This window comes from Juglans microcarpa x Juglans regia, chromosome 3S (genome assembly GCF_004785595.1).
Source record: "Juglans microcarpa x Juglans regia isolate MS1-56 chromosome 3S, Jm3101_v1.0, whole genome shotgun sequence".
NCBI classification, from domain to species: Eukaryota; Viridiplantae; Streptophyta; class Magnoliopsida; order Fagales; family Juglandaceae; genus Juglans; species Juglans microcarpa x Juglans regia.
In genome coordinates this window covers 23,898,956-23,916,849 of record NC_054599.1, presented here as the reverse complement: position 1 = coordinate 23,916,849, position 17,894 = coordinate 23,898,956, and the positions used below count along the sequence as shown (strand labels likewise).

The window sequence follows — 17,894 nt, the reverse complement described above, 5'->3', positions numbered from 1 at the left end:
TAGTTGTAGGATTTAGTAAATGGCTAACAGTAGTAGATGGTGGGATCAGTAAATTTAATTGATGCACTATTACTGTGATAGGTCTTTATGCGATCTCTATAATATCTTTGCATAGTGAAGTCTTATGGCATGGGTTCAAATCCTAACAGTTGACCATACATGTGTGTACATGTATATATTGGGAATTTCATTGGGATGTGAGGACTAGTTAGTGAATGAGATTGGTATGATGTGAATATATTACCAAGAGAATGATATTGAGTAATCTGACTGTGTAATGACTCCTCTAATTATGCATATGTTACGGGTGGGTGAATGTTTGATGTGCTCTTGTAGATAAGTTCATGTGTATACAATCTGAACATTTAAGCACGTGTATAATGTTTTGTAAAGATGAATTTATGTTTTGTACAACTGGTGATGGTACAACTACTGCAATTGTTTTGGCTTGAGCAATGATCAAATTTGGGAGCAATGATCAAATCTGCAATTGTTACTCTGTATGTGTAATTCCTTTTGGCATAAGTTTGGATTAATTCCTTTTGACATTAATTCAAAGTTTGTATTGTATAGTGGGAGATTGTGGCAGTTTGTTTAAAATATCTAAATTGTGTTCATTTGTGTCTGTAGACCAGTGGGAGCACGTGACAGATGACTCAATATCAGGATATCATTTAGCTTTGGAGTTGTTAAAACATGGAGGAAGGATTGAAAGTTCACATCTACAAAGCACTTCTGAGTTTTGGAGGAAGTTGTGGAATCTGAAATTACCAAATAAAGTGTGTTGGTAGACATTTATCTAAAGATGACTGTGTTGGTATTTATGTTTACACCAAAGACAACATCTTTGTTACTAAATAAAAAGGAATTAATTTTGGTTACGTGTTGGTATTAATTTTGTTCTCACATAGCCAGATAGTAACATGTTGGTATTATACATGTTGTTTACAGACTGAACCCTCTTTCAAAAGAACCCAATAACAAAAAATTGATTGCAAAAATGGGTGCAAATTAATTAGTAAAGAAAAATGATGACATGTTAACCTTTTTCATGGACAGATTCAGAAGATCCATCACCGGGTCTGTTCTCATTCTCGTTGAGGCTAGACCCAAATGGAAGCAGTGAATATATCTTGGAGTTGAACAAGTCCCAAGTTTATTGGAGTAGTGGAGTTTGGGATGGAAATACTTTCGGCTTCGTTCCTGAATTGAAGTTGAATAATGTCTACAACTTCAGTTTCGTCTCAAATGAAAATGAAACCTATTTTACTTATTCTCGTTTTGATACTTCTCTCATGTCACATTTTGTGATTAATTCGACCGGACAGATCCAGCAACTTACATGGCTGTCCCCCGTTCAGCCATGGGGTCTATTCTGGGCTCAACCGGCATCACTATCCAATGTCTATGCTTTCTGTGGTCCATTTGGCATATATGATGATAATTCATCTAATCTTCGTAATTGTCCAAAAGGTTTTGAACCATTTTCAGATACCCAGACCAGACTAAACGTATGGTCCGGTGGTTGTTTGGGAAACACCCTTTGCAAAGTGGAAATCTAAATAGCAAAAGAGATTGGTTCCTGAAAATACCAAACATTAAATTTCCTTTTAACTCGAAAGCATATTTGCCAGTGAGTGCTCGAAGATGTGAATTGGCTTGTATGAATAATTGTTCTTGCACATCTTATGCTCATAACAGCAGTGGGTTTCTGATATGGGAAGGAGCTCTTTTGAACTTGTAGCGACCCTCAGATGGTGGTGAGGCTGGACAAGATATCTATCTTAGACTTGCGGCTGATGAGCGTCAAATTAGTACCGAAGGCAGGATGAATAAGATGAAGCCCACTTAAGTTTTCATTATTTTCTCACTGAATTTATACTTAATTCTGTTCTGATAAAGCTAATAATCATTCTTATCATCATAATCAGGAAACAAATGGAAAGTATGGATGATTGTAGCTGTATTGGTCGCTGCAGGGCTAATCTTATGCCTCTCCGTTTGTTTCTCAAGCAAAAGAAAGCTCAAACACAAAGGTAAGTGTAAGTTCTAACGTTACATAGAAATCCTTAGAAAGTTTCAGTTTTCTATTTTTTTGTTTCTGGGTTTAGTGGATCACTAGCAACAACAGAATGCTCCACCAAAATTTAGGACAAGAAATCTGTGACATTACTTTGTTGAATTGTTCTTGATGGTGTTGCTCAAGGCTTTGTCTAATCAATTGATGAATATATTCTTCATGCTCTTGAAATCATTTGAACCAAGTTTTCGGGAGAAATCCTACAAGCCTCACTAACACATTAAAATAATCCTTGAATTGATTTTATCGTAGCAAACACTGGATTTTCCACTAAAAGACAACAGTTGCATCATTCTGTACCAAACAGGAGAGGATGCACCCTCAAGCAATGATCTAATGCTATTTGATCTTAGTACTGAAATTCATGCAATCAGTGAAGGAACAAACACTAAAGAAAATGATAAGAAAAGAGGAAAGAAGGATGTTGAGTTACCACTATTTTGTTATGAGAGCGTATCAGCTGGAACCGATAATTTCTCAACTGCAAATAAGCTTGGAGAAGGAGGTTTTGGGCCTGTCTACAAGGTATGTATGTTCCATTCTGCTAAATGGGTGTGCTTAAAAAAAAAAACGTTAAGACAACCAACAATGGTAAATATTGGAGAAATTTGAAGAGTTTATGGTTCTATTTCATAGGGAAAGTTACTTAAGGGGCAGGAAATTGCAGTGAAAATGCTTTCAAAAAGATCTGGACAGGGGCTTGAGGAGTTCAGAAATGAGACAATACTGATTGCAAAACTTCAGCATAGAAATCTTGTCAAACTCTTGTGTTGTTGTATTGAAGGAGATGAGAAAATACTAATATACGAGTACATGCCCAATAAAAGTTTGGACTTCTACCTTTTTGGTGTGTCCTTGTTTCGTCATCTTGATGCTTATTATATGCATATATCTATATAAGCTAAATGTATACATATATGTATAATTCTGGATTCTTGAGTGCTAATTTCCTTTGCTGCACCCTTTAAACAGATCCAATCATGAAAAAGATATTAGATTGGGGGACACGCATTCACATTATTGAAGGGATTGCTCAAGGACTTCTCTATCTTCATCAGTATTCAAGGTTAAGAATTATACAAAGAGATATGAAACCCAGTAACATTCTCTTGGATTGTGAAATGAACCCGAAAATTTCAGATTTTAGCATGGCTCGAATAGTTGGAGATAATAACACTAATCGGATTGTTGGAACTTTGTAAGTATGCAATCTATTCCACATGCATCCCATATTTACAGGTACCGCCTAAATTTACTTAGGAAACTATTAAGCACTGAACTTTGGAATCCAGCAGCTACATGTCTTCCAATATGCCATGGAGGGTCTGTATTCGGTAGTCTGATGTGTTTAGTTTTGGAGTATTGCTACTCGAGATTGTGAGTGGGAAGAAGAACACATGCTTTTATAACCACGGGTCACTCAATCTTCTTAGATATGTGTGTAGCTTTTATACCCTATTAGGTCTTTCCTGTTTTTACATTAATAATTTATAAATTAGGATCCTCTTCAATTGCCCAAATGTATTGGATGATCCAATGCAAAAAGAGATGGACACAATTTTAAATGCATATGTGTGGTCAACATTGCTCGAAAATCCTACAATGCTTTCATTAAAGGTTGTAGAGCCCACATGATGTGCTATCTATCTCTAGAATCAGACCATCCAATTTGGTCAGGCAATTGTAGAGAATCTATATTGTAAGTTATAAACTGAATTACTCTTAATTTTATGAAATTTACATTGACTTGAAATGAATACAGGCTTGGGAGTTGTGGAGAGATGGTCAAAGCTTGGAGTTGATGGATTCAGCGATAGGGTAATCCATCTTCCACTTCTACCCTGGTGAGATACATTAATATCGAGCTACTTTGCGTTCAAGAAAATCCAGCTGATCGACCTACCATGCTTGATGTGGTGTCAATGATCAGTAATGAAAATGAACCTCTGCTTACACCCATGCAACCTGCTTTTACAATTGGCCGGAATTTGATGCACACGAATCCAACAATTAAGTCTGCAGAAAATTGCTCAATAAACAGTGTAACTGTTTCAGTAATGGAGGCTCGATGAATACTACTGTTTGGTTTACTAATTAACTGTGCAATCTAATAGGCAAAACTGCTTACAGAAAGTAAGTTTTGGATCACAAGGTGGGTTCAAGCATGCTGTAGAGCACAGATAGAGAGTATTGTAATTTTTCATGATGACATACATATAACTATTGAGGTAGATATTGCCTTTTTTATTCAAGTCTTCAGCCACCACTAAGGGCAATAATAATTTCTACAAGTTGTGAACCATGAGCTTGATTTTCACAAATCGAGTAATAAACGACATGTTGTTCATGTCAATTCCTGAAGTTATTAATTGATTCCTTACCTGCCGGCCATGTCAATGGTGTGGAACACTTTATTCACACAACTTACATAGCAATATTTGATTTTGAAGATTTCAAATTTCAAATTTCAAATTTATTTTACAAATCAAGAATTTTTATTTCTTAGTGAACAACAATTAGTAAAAGAAAAATGCTACTCGCAACTGCCCTTGGGGAACCCCCGCGGCATCGTGTCCTATGTGGCATATGTGCAACATCGTCGTTTGCATTTCCCTTGAAGACAGAAGGGGTCGATTGGCCTCCTTTCACATTTCGCCCATCCCCATGACAACAGCTTTTTACTCGATCTTCATTTCTTTCTCTTCTACATCCATGAAGCCCCATCGTCCTCCACGAAGTCACCGCCCCTCGAAGTCGAAGCCTGCCGCAGCCCAGTCTTCGTCTTCTCCACCAACCCACGAATCCTCCTAACCACGAACCCACAGTTCTGTGAAGTTACAGTCTTTGTCTTCTCCACGAAGCCACTGAGCCACGGTTTTGCGAAGTCACAATTTTGCGATTCCCCCCATTTCTTCCAATCATTTCAGAGTTCTTTCGTTCTCCAGAACCCACAAAGCAGACAATAGCTCATACCCAAAAATTAGAGAAGAAATTAGCAAATGGAAGAAATAAAGAGGAATAAAAATCTAGAAACATTCATGGTGTTTTCGGCATCAAGTGGGTCTCTCGTCGAAGCACAAGGGGTTGAGATACGACGTTTCCCCACATTTCCCATCACTTATGAGGCCACGGTTGATTTCTGAACGCCAACATTCAAAGAAACTTTCAGATATAGCAACAAATAATGGTCAAAATTTAGCGCCATATTCTCTGTAATTAACCAGTATATATCAGGTAACAACCCAAGCCAACTTGAGTGATAGGGTCAAAGAATGAGATCGAGCAAAAAGACAAAGAAAGCCCACATTATCATACTAGTAAGAGTTGGCAAAGAAATTCAAGAAATGGTGAAAAGGGAGACAAAAAGAAATGACCTTTTAAAGGACACCATTGTTGGCCAGTTACAAGCAAAATGATGTTGTGTGGCCAATGAAATATATTACGTAAAACAACTGGAACAAGGTTGCATACAATAGGAGTGAGATACTCACCGTGAGGGAAGGGAACGCAGTGGAGTTGGGAGGGGTGGTTGTACCGATGGCAGGCTGAGCATTACGTAGAGAGAGAGAGAGAGAGAGAGAGAGAGAGAGAGAGATGAGTGAATGAGAGAGGCAACGTGATGAGAGATTACGGGAGGAAACCGAGAGTAACATAGAGGGAGAGGAGGTAGGGTGCGCGACAGCAGCTAACTTGAGGGAGTGGGTGCGATGACCGGTGTTTTCTAGGTAGGTAACGACGACGCAGAGAGAGAGAGAGCTGGCGCTGTGGCTCACGAAAATCCTATGTTTTTTGGGGGCTGAAATAGGGGCTCACCGTGATGAGTTTGCAAGGGAAGTTGCAGAGGGTGGCGAACGGTGGTGGTATTGGTGGCTTCTACCATGTGAGGGAAGTTTCTTCACGTTGCTTGGCTGTTGTGCCGTGAGGTGGAGGCCGTATGTATGTGTTGATGGTGCAGGAGTGACGGCGTGGAGGTGCTTGGTTCATGGTTTGTTGGGTTCACATGCAGCAGTGAGGACGCGGCCTGGAGGTGGGACTGGCTGAGCTGCTGTGCATGGGGTTCCATGGGCTACGACTTGAAGCTTGTCGATGGTGACGACGTGGAGGTGCAGCATGCATGCCGCGGACGTGGGCCTACATTTTGCGTGTTTTACGTGAGGCTTGGCTTCAGCAAGGTGGTGCAGGTTGTATGTGTGGAGGATGTGCAGTGTGGAATTGCCGTGGTGCATGCATGGTTGTTTACGTGGTCTGGTGCAAGGTGCTGCATGAGCTGGGCAATGGCGAGACTGCTAGTCTACGGAGGAGTGGTGGTGCTACGTTGAAACTTGCTTTCGTTGGACTTGCGGGATGCACGGGAAAGATTTGAAGACAGTGAAAAGAGTAGCTTTCGTGGCGATGAGCAAAATGGAAAAAGAGGCCAACTGACTCGTTTGTCTTCGAGGGAAATGCAAACGTTGCACATATGCCACATCAGACACGATGCCGCGGGGGTTCCCCACGGCGGTTGTCTATAGAAGGACTATAAAAACATTAAAGATACCTAACACACGATTCACAACACTTCTAATAACATATATATGCTTGTGTATATAATTCTCTAAATTGTTGAGCCGCTATATTCAACTTTAGGACCATGAATTTAATCATTTTATATAAAAATTTGGAACACTTGAATATTGTATTTTTATAATATACTTCATGTTTTTTTTTTGTTTAATTTATTATAATTAGTAATTGAAAAATAACAAATTTAAAAAGTTATAGAATTATATTACTCCCAAGTCTCTTGCAATGACTCATCCATGCAAGTTGAGTCTGAGATTGCAACTATGCTAACTGCCAAGTAAGGAAGTCATGCTAATTAATTTGTAAAATGAAGCTCTAGATATATGTGTGTGTGTGTGTGGAGATTCAATAACGTATGCTATTGGTAGCAGAAAGTCTAGTCTAACAGATTCTCCTATTGACAAAAAACCAAAAACTTGTAACCACTGCAATAAGAACTGAACCAATGACAAATGAAAACCGGAGTCAAAACAACAATACTTGTACAATGATCATCATCCTGGTCTTTACGCAGTTGTTTCCTTCCTCTGCAGAATCCATAGGCAACGAACGGCGTAGAATGCCAATCCTGGTCTTCACCCGAGCTATTGACAGGAAAAACCCAGGAAGCTTAAATTTAGTGCCACGACTAGAAAAGGCATATACATGTTTTAACGTTATTGAACACAAAAACTTGGGACGTTCCGAAAGTCCTCTAAACACGTTTTATTCTATAGATATTTGACTGGTATTTTAAACATGATAGGGTCTCAACGGCATGACCCTATTATTACGTGTGTGTAGGGTGGTGTCAGAAATGTCGGCGTCCCGTTATCTTAGATCTATTTGTTTCCTGGCTCAGGCCTTGGGCTTCTTCTCAACCGGGCCCAAGGCCTCTGATCTTTTACGCAGCTTGTGGAGGGGGGCGCAAAGGGGGTTAACGTCTGGAGGGCCTTCGGTATGGACTCGAACAACTTGTTTCCTGGCTTATGTTTTGTCTACTAATGGTTGTAGTACTACAAGCCAACCGAACAACTTGTTTCAATCCAAAAATTTTAGCCCTCAATATTTTGATGATCTTGACTTTGTCCGGTCGTAATATGTAATGAAAAATTCATAAAATTAATCTCATGCAATTAAAGAAATCGAGAAATAATGATAAAAAATTAAAACAAAGAAAAATCATTAAAAATTATTTTTTGAGAAACGCAGGGCTCAAAATGGTAATGCAAGTCTTAAATAATATTGAATGAGAATAATAGTAAGCATAACTTGATTTGATAACTCATTTTCAGCGAATTGAATAAAAGTTTGTTTTTATTTTTTGTATTTTGTTAAATAAAAAATGCATATCAAAAAGTCGGTTTCAGAGTAGCTTCCATCAAACACAAAATTCTCACTTGATCTTATTTTATCTCATTTCATCTTATTCTCAAACATAATTCAAATACAAAATTTTTATACTAATCATTACAACTTTTTCAAATTTTCAAATAAAAAATAAAAAACAATTATAACTTTTTCAAATCCCAAACAAAAATAATATTATAAAAATATATTTTCATAATATTTTAATTTTATAATATTTTTTATTCAAATTTTTTTCTCTTCTTTCCCAAAACTCAAAAAATACTCAACTCAAATTATCTCACTACTATTTACAAACTATCTTACTACTATTTATAAAATTTTCATTTCATTTCACTCCCTAAACAAGCCCTTAAGAACTTGTTGCCAAGATCCTGATGGTATATGATTCGATTATACAAATAGAAAATTTGGATTCAAAACCCTCCATCCCCTTAAAAAAAAAAAAAAAAAAAAAAAAGAAGAAGAAGAAAGAACTGTGTTTGTTCAACTTTGATCGGCTCAATGCTTAGCACCAATTAAGTTCCCGCCCACTCCCAACCCAATTGGGCAATCGGATAAGTGGGAGGAAGCTAGCACTTAGCAAAGTGGGCACTGGGTAGTGAGTTGGGGGGGGGGGGGGGGGGGGGGGCGGTGGTGCATTTCAAGTACAGGATGGAGCTTGGAAGATTTTGGTCGGCGAGCGTGCAAATACTTGATGGCTACTGAGCGTTAGAAATTTGCCACTACAAAGGCTTCAGCCACCACAACGGGCAATAATAATTTCTACAAGTTGTGTAGGCTCGAACCATGAGCTTGAGCTTCACAAATCGAGTAATAAACGGCATGTTGTTCATATCAATTCCTGAAGTTGTTAATTGATTCCTTACCTGCCATGTCAATGGTCTGGATGTTGTGAAAAATGATGACAATAAAGTAAATTCAAATACGGGAAAACAAACAATCACACACGACACAGTATTTATGTGGTTCGGCAAATTGCCTACGTCCACAGGAGCTGCAGAGGATTTTTATTACTTGAGGAATCACAATACAATATGTGTTAGACGGTTACTGTTCACTCTATATCACTGTACAAGTCAGAATAAAATAATATATATAGGTTATGCGGCGGAAACCCTAAATTTAGCAGAATTAGCAATGTTCGCTCGAGCGGCTAGTCGAGCCTGCATCGAGCGAACTTGTTTCCCGCAATTGCTTGAGCCATGTGTCGAGCGGCTCCTCAAGCGAAGCTCTCTGACTTCCCTCCGCTCGAGCTGTGTGTCGAGCGGTGTCGAACGAAGCTCTCTGACTTGCCTTTGCTCAAGCGGTCTGTCGAGCTATCTTTAAGCGAAGCTCTCTGACTTGTATTCGCTCGAGCGGCTAGACACTCCGCTCGAGCGGCGTGGACCATAATCCAAATACTCAACACAACTTACACAACAATATTTGATTTTGGAGATTTCAAATTTATTTTAAAAATCAAGAATTTTTATTTCTTAGTGAACAACAATTAGTAAAAACATTAAAGATACCTAACACACGATTCACAACACTTCTAATAACATATATATATGCTAGTGGACATAAATCTCTAAATTGTTGAGCCGCTATATTCAATTTTAGGACCATGAATTTGATCATTTATATAAAAATTTGGAACACTTGAATATTTTTTTTTATAATATACTTCATCTTTTTTTTTTTGTTTAATTTATTATAATTAGTAATTGAAAAATAACAAATTTAAAAAGTTGTAGAATTATATTACTCCAAGTCTCTTGCAATGACTCATCCATGCAAGTTGAGCCTGGGTTTGCAACTGTGCTAACTGCCAAGTAAGGAAGTCAGGCTAATTAATTTGTAAAATGAATCTCTAGATATATGTGTGTGTGTGGAGATTCAATAATGTATGCTATTGGTAGCAGAAAGTCTAGTCTAACAGATTCTCCTATTGACATATATGTTTTAAGTCTTTTTCCAGTAATATTTTCTCTTCTGGATCTCTTTTTTTCTTCCTCCACCAGTGTTGCCCAATAAGAACTGAACCAATGACAAATGAAAACCGGAGTCAAAACAACAATACTTGTACAATGATCATCATCCTGGTCTTTACGCAGTTGTTTCCTTCCTCCTGCAGAATCCATAGGCAACGGCGTAGAATGCCAATCCTGGTCTTCACGCTAGCTATTGACTGGAAAAACCCAGGCAGCTTAAATTTAGTGCCACGACTAGAATACATGTTTTCACGTTATTGAACACAAAAACTTGGGACGTTCCGAAAGTCCTCTAAACACGTTTTATTCCATAGATGTTTGACTGGTATTTTAAACATGATAGGGGTCTCAACGGCGTGACCCTATTATTACGTGTGTGTAGGGTCGCAACGGCGTGACCATATTATCTTTATCTAATCTTCTTCGCAAAAATCTCCTTTGTTTATAGTCTTTATACCAGTTTTACTATTTCTTGTAACCTCTAAATTAAGATTATTCTTTCTTATAAAAAAAAGGAGGATAATTATATGAAAATATTTATTTATTTTTTAAAAAACAATTATACTAACTAGATCTAACTTTTTTACAATGCATATTTTGAGTTTCCGGTAAATATAATTTGGATATTAAAAAAAAAAATCTTTCTCAATTGATGGTTCCTGATTTTTTTTTTTTTAAGAAGATAATAATAGCCTAATTTTATTAAAAGTGCTTGTTTATAGCGGACGAAAACCATGGTAACAAACAAGACATTTGGGATTTATAGATATTCAAAACTAATAAAATCAAAATACCTATAGAAAATGAACTAAACAAATAACACCACCTATACATTAAAACTAAACAAAACACCAATGCAAAACAGACCAGCCAGCGATAGAAGAAAAAAAACAGAGCAACATTACTTGTCTCGTAATGTAGGAAGCCCCAATCTATCCAGTCTGAGGATGCCTCTTAATAGTCTTGGTAACGTCTCATCCACTCCATAATTATAGCTATAACCAGCTTCACCATGTCTCACAAGATAATTCGCGGCCTGGTTACCTTCCCGAAATTGATGAACTATTTGAAAGTCCAACCCCTTAACTCTTGAAGAAGTTGATCCCAAAAATCCCATAGGTACCATAAACTATACCGCCGGGCACTAAGCCAGTCCACTATCACCTTTGAATCACATTCCAGAATTATTTGCCAAGCACCCATCTGTTTACAAAGCTTTACCCCCTGTAATAAAGCACGCATCTCTGCCTCAGTGTTGGTGCCAACTCCAAACTGCCCTGAAAAAGCCCCAAGTAGCAGACCTCTATGATCACGCACCACTCCCCCTCCACCACAATTCCCTGGGTTCCCTCTACAGCTGCCATCAACATTAAGCTTCCACCATCCAGCAGGTGGCTTCTTCCATTCGACAGCACAGACCCGCTTGAAAGGACGACGCCGCACACCAATACCCATAGCACTTAGTACCTGCTCATCGATAGGGGCAAGAGCAGTTTCTCCTTCAAAGTCGTTAAATATATCACCAATCCATGATCAGACCATTCTCCAAACTCCAACCTCAATCTCCTTAATCCCTTCCATCCGAGCTTTACATCTTCTTCTCCACAGACACCAAGTTAGAACACTTGGTAACAACCCAATGAGTAAACCTTTCTTTGTGGCTTTCTTAGCACACCTTAACTACGTTAACACTCTGCCACCATGACCCAGCATACATACATGAGACACCCAAAACCACTGCTGCCCTTCTCCACACTTGTTGTGCCAACTCACCCGTCACAAGAACATGATCCAGAGACTCCATGCTCGGCAAATTGCAACAATCACATTTAGATGCCATGATAACTCCACGAGACTGTATGCGATCATCAATAGCTAAACAACGAAATCGCGCTCTCCACATGCATACCGAAATTTTACTCGGCAGATGGGTATCCCAAATCCATTCCATCCAAGGAACACGGTCTCCGTTCACTCGTATCAATTCCCACGCACTTGCAGAAGTAAAACAACCATCTGGAGTCGGTTTCCAGAGTAATATGTCGCTGCCTGTTCTCCCAGCACAAATATTCCTACACACCTCAGCAGCAGTCTCCTCTCCCAGCAATTGCACAAGCCTCTCTAAATCCCATTGGTCCCCTAGCCAGACATCACTGACTTTTAAATTTGGCTGCACAACTGCTTGAGCCATATCACGCAAGATTTCATCCTTAAACCACCTATCAAACGAAAAAGATGCCCGACCCTCCCTTACCTTTACTCTTGACATTTCACAAACCTCTGGGATAACAGTAGCCGTCGATTTCCATAGCCGAGAGCTGGGCCTTTGAGGAACCATCAAAGATAAGTGACATCCTCTCCCATATTTGGACAATAGAAACCGAGCCCATAACGACACTGTGGATAAAAGACGCCATGCCAACTTCATATGCATTGCGCGTTGAACTTCCGCAAAGTTTCTCAAACCCATCCTCCTTCATTAGTTGGCTTGCAAATCCAAGATCATGTACACCATTTAGTCTTAGCCTTACCACCAAGCTCCCCCAGAAAAAAAGTTGACAAAATGGAATTTAGCTTCTTGGTAACCATCTTAGGCACATCCATAACAACAATTATATGAGAAGCCATGCTAGTTCGAATGTGTTTCAGTAGAGTTAGTCTCCCCCCTTGCGACAGTAATTTGGCCTTCCAGCCTGCTACTTTAGCTCAAACTTTAGAAACTAAAGGTTCCAGATGACAGACTTTCAACCTCCCCAAAACCAAAGGAACCGCCAAATAAGTCACTGGAAATTTACCCTCCATAAAACCAGTGATCCTAGCTAAAGTACGATGGCGTACTGCACTGATATTAGGGGCTATAAAAATTGCTCATTTTTCTTTACTAACCCGTTGCCCAGACCACTTTTCATATGTAGAAAGAATGTTTACAAGTCTTTGCATTGATCTCTTAGTGCCATTCAGGAAAATCAAAATATCATCCGCATAGAGCAGATGCGAAACCAGTGGAGCCCCCATCGGATGATAAAATTTTCCAATTAGATCATTTTCGAATTGTTGACGAAGGAAACGGGGCAAAACTTCTTGCATAAGAATAAACAAGTAAGGAGAAATGAGATCTCCTTGCCGAAGACCTCTACTTGGCTTGAAAAAACCTTTATAAGAGCCGTTCATCATCACCGAGTACCACGGAGAGGTCACACAGACTCTAACTAGCTTACAAAATCTGTTCGAAAACCCATATCCAACAAGAACTTGGAATAAAACTCTCAATTAACTCTGTCGTATGCTTTAGCCATATCCAATTTAACCATTGCATTTTCTCCTTGAATTTTCTTTTTAAGGCCATGCACCATCTCTCGGCCGAGAGAGATATTTTCAAAAATACTGCGCCCTGGGACGAATGCCCCTTACTCTTGTGAAATCAACCTGGGCAGAAAACCTGTCAATCGGGATACCACGATCTTTGAAAAAATCTTATATGCAACCGAGCAAAGACTGATAGGCCGAAATTTTTCAAATGTTTTTGGATCTGTCACCTTCGAGATAAGAACAATATAAGACGATGTATAGAAAATTGGTAATTCGGCTCCACCAAAAAACTCCCTAGCCGCCTCCACAACATCATCTTTTACAATATTCCAACAAGAAATATAAAAAGACAACCCAAAACCGTCAGGTCCTGGACTACTCTGCTGTGGAATAAAGAACACCTCTGCGTTTACTTCCTCCTCTGCTGGTGCTACATAACTCAGAATTCTCATCCATCGACACCTCCTCGCTCAACAGAGAAGATAGATCCGCCTCAGTCTCCGGCTCTTCAGTTAGAAAATTCCGAAAGAACTCCACAACTTCTGCATGGATCAACTCTGGCGAGTTCAAACAGGTCCCATCCTCAAGATGCATTGTGAAATAATAGAGCTTTTCCTCCTCTGATTAACTACCGTATGAAAGAATTTGAGTTTTTATCTCCCTCCTTTAACCACTTTTTCTTAGCTACTTGGGCAAGTCTAGTTTCTTCCCTCTTTTCCCACACCTCAAGCTCCAACTTTGTAACAATATAATCCTTTTCAATGGCTTCAGAATAGTCCACTCGGAGATGAGACTCCAATACTTCAAGCCTATCTTCCAATTATTTCATATTCAGATCAACCCGTCCGAAAACAATTTTGTTCCAGGCTCTGAGTTCAATCTTAGTACGTTTCAGCTTCGCAACCAATTTTTTTAAACCCGATCCACACACTGGTCTATCCCAGACCTCCTTAACAAAGCGTTGAAAAGAATCATGATTACACCACATCTTTTGGAACCTGAAAGGAGGGGGGCCATACCTGGGAACCACTTGCGGTAAATTTACTACCAATGGACTATGATCAGAGGTCTTGCGCTTAACATACTCCACCTTCGCCATCGAAAAATTGATCGAGAAATCCATGTTAGTAAGCACTCTGTCCAATCGAGGCCATTTCATGGCAGTGCTCGTCTAACCGTTGCACCATGACAGAGGATTCCCTTGATAATTCATTTCAATAAGGCCACATGCATCTATACACATATTAAAATCATCCATAGCTTGGTCAGCTCGAGGACACCCACCAACCCGTTCCTAAAATTTGTTTGCACCTAAATATTCTAACTTTAGGATCCAACATCCATAGATCAAATAATTGAAAAATAAAATTACTAGGGAAAAAATTTATAGGATGTCCGTACGAGTGATTCTATTTACAAGTGTAGTGTGAAAAATATCACTTCCTATTAAATCCATAATAAACACAAAATGTCAAAATATTAATATTTTTTTTACGTATGTTGTTATATCAGAATGTCAAAAGTCGAGAGATTGCGTGTTAGAGTAGTTGAAAAGAGAAATGGTAGACTAGGGGCGCTACCCGCATGGTGCGGGGCGGGTGGGCAGGGTTTGCCCCCTGCACCCCACCCCTGGGAGGTGGGGGCGGGGTTAGACTCCTCATCCGTCCTGCCCCTGCCCACTCTCAGCCCATTGGGCTAAAAAAATATTTTTGGTTCCAAAAGTGATAAAAAAAATATATTTTTGTACCTAAATTATAAATCTAAGTTCGTAAATGTGACTAATGACCTTTATATAAGAGGTAAAAACAATACAAATCTTTCACTTAAACAATGTGTGACTCGTGTATTGCCTGGGAAACCACCACCCCCGCCCATGTGGGGGCAAGGAGGGGGCTACCTCGTCCCGTAAGATGCAGGTAACACCCCTATTGATGAGTACTATCATATCGTTCATTAATTAATTGTGAAAGCTGCCACATCAACCCGTTGTAAATGAGTCATAACCAATGTTTTGAATACCGTACCGGTGACCGTTTCGGTCTAGGCATTGAAATGAGATCTTTCGGTACCGGTACAGTTTCAGATACCGTTTCGGAATAGTCTATATATGAATAAATTATATATAAATTATAAATAATTTGGTCTGAATTGAGGGGTCAAAAAATGAACTTGCAGTTTGAAGAAATGAAAAGAAAAAGAAGAAAAAAGTAAAGGCCGAAATATCGATCGGTACAAGTTGAAATATAGGCTGATATGGGCCGAAACGGCCGAAATTCTGACCGGTAAGAAACTATACACTTCTCTGTACCGGCTACGCCACAAAAATGAAATATTTCGGCCATACTAGCCGGTATGATACGAAATTCAAAACATTGGTCATAACCCTTAGTATCGGTTTACGACCCATTTTGGCTAAAAGTTCAATTGTGGCTGCCTTATATTTGATGACGTAATGCTCTCGGGAACATTTTGTTCTTTGACCAATTTAGAGTTGCAACAACTTAAGAGCTCCAGCACTGAATTTCTCGTCTTTATGCATTGGCAAAGCATGAAGGAAGTAATTTTTTGGGTCACAAGAGCTCAAACATGCTGCAGAGCACAGACAAATAGTATTGCAATTTTACGAATTGAGAAATGATTTGTATAAATTTTAAATAGATAAATTTCATACAAGTCCTTGTAAAAAAATAGACCCCACTTAAAAAAAATGTAAAAACTATTTTTTATTAGTGAGATTTACTTTTTTACAAAAGATTTATATGGAACTTATTTATTTGAAACTTATATCTAACATTACTGATCTTCAAGAATTAGTTGGCTAGGAACTTCGTGGTAATTCTCGCTTGGAACCGATTCTTTTATTTTGGGTGAAGACTCTATAATACAACAAGTGCATTGTGATCAAATACATATAACTATTGAGGTAGATATATATTGCCTTTTTATTCAAGTCTTCAACCACTACAAGGGCAAAAATAATTCCTAGAAGTTGTGTCGGATAAAACCGTGAGCTTGATGCTTCACAAATTGAGTAATAAACGGCATGTTGTTCATGTCAATTCCTAAAGTAGGCAGCCCTCAGCTTTTTCAATCTATAATGATTCAAGCCCGGAATTTTTAGCGCAAATGCATTTTCACTAGCATATAGTTAATCTAGTGTGAGATATATATATATATATATATATATAACATTAGAATTAATTACCCTATAAAATAAGAATAATTCTATTTATAAGCTTTTGCACTACACACCATCCACATGGCATAATTTGATTTGTAAGATTCAAATTCATGTAAAAGCTTTCAAATGTTGTGCCATATTGAATTGATGTCCATTTCGATTTCTTACTGGCTTTCTTTGTGAGTAACAAGTAATGTTATTTCTTCTATCCTTGTTCTCTTTCTCCTCTTCAATAATCAATGGGTTAATTACATTTTGCCTATTCGAACTTTCACTCAATTCATAATGTGCCTCCGAAACTAATAATTGCATCAAAGTAGACCCTCAAACTTTCAAAACTTCCTAATCCCCCCCTTCGGTCAACCATCAGCGTTAAATTTAATGGAAATTTATTATACGTGCCGCTCATGTGTATAACATTCACTATAAAGATGTAATTTTCATCTAATTTATTATCATTAACCATATAAAATAATATATGTTATCAATTAATAATAAATCATTAATCATTAAATAATTTTTTATTAATTTATATATGGTTAATGAATATTAAATAATTTCATTGTGTACATAGATTATTCATACTTGGTTGCAACTTAGGTATAAAATAATTTTATATATGGTTAATGATTAATGATTTATTATTAATTGATAGCATATATTATTTTATATTTTATATGGTCAATGATAATAACTTAGATGAAAATTATATTTTTATATTGAATTTCTATTAGATTTTACACTGCTAGTAGACGGAAGGGAAGATTTAGAAGTTTTGAAAGTTCGAGAGTCCACTTGATGCAATTATTAGTTTCAGAGGCACATTATAAGTTAAGTAAAAATTTGAGGGAATATAGTGTAATTAATCCATAATCAATATTCTAGTGTTTTGAATAAACTCACTCTGGAAATAGTATAGAAGAATTATGCTATTTATAACTCTAGTGTGTAATATATCACTTAGTTTGGACCTGTTTTATTCATCAAAAGAGTCAAAATACTAATATATATATATATATATATATTTTTAATATAAACTGATCCAGCAGGCTTTTACATCAGCAGTATATTTGATGTGTCAATAAAGAAGTTATCCATAGTAGAAATATCAAAGATATCTAAGACCGTTCAAATTAAGCACTCTTAATAATGCATATAATTCTCCATATATATTTAGCCACGCTATTCAATTGGTCAATTATGAATTTAATCATTTAAGTTTAAGATAATTTGTAAGGGAAAAAATATATTTATAAGCCAGTGTAGATAATACACTTAATATGATAATTACATTATACTCTATATAATATCACATAGATCATGTCAAAATTTTATAAAATAGTTTATATTACAATAAGTAGATATCAATATTAATATAATAGAAACTTACAATGGTCGAAAAATGTTACGCAATTATTTGTTAAAGATCAAAAGAACA

At 37.7% G+C, this 17,894-nt stretch overlaps 1 long non-coding RNA gene and 1 pseudogene across 1 annotated transcript; both read left to right on the top strand.

Annotated features, from left to right (window-relative positions):
• Positions 1–1,059: 1,059 nt before the first annotated feature.
• Positions 1,060–17,894, top strand: part of LOC121258070 — a 35,101-nt pseudogene continuing 18,266 nt past the window's right edge.
• LOC121258072 lies at positions 3,409–4,311 on the top strand. The gene is made up of 2 exons (XR_005939326.1): positions 3,409–3,517; positions 3,843–4,311. It is a non-coding gene; the product is annotated as an uncharacterized LOC121258072 (long non-coding RNA).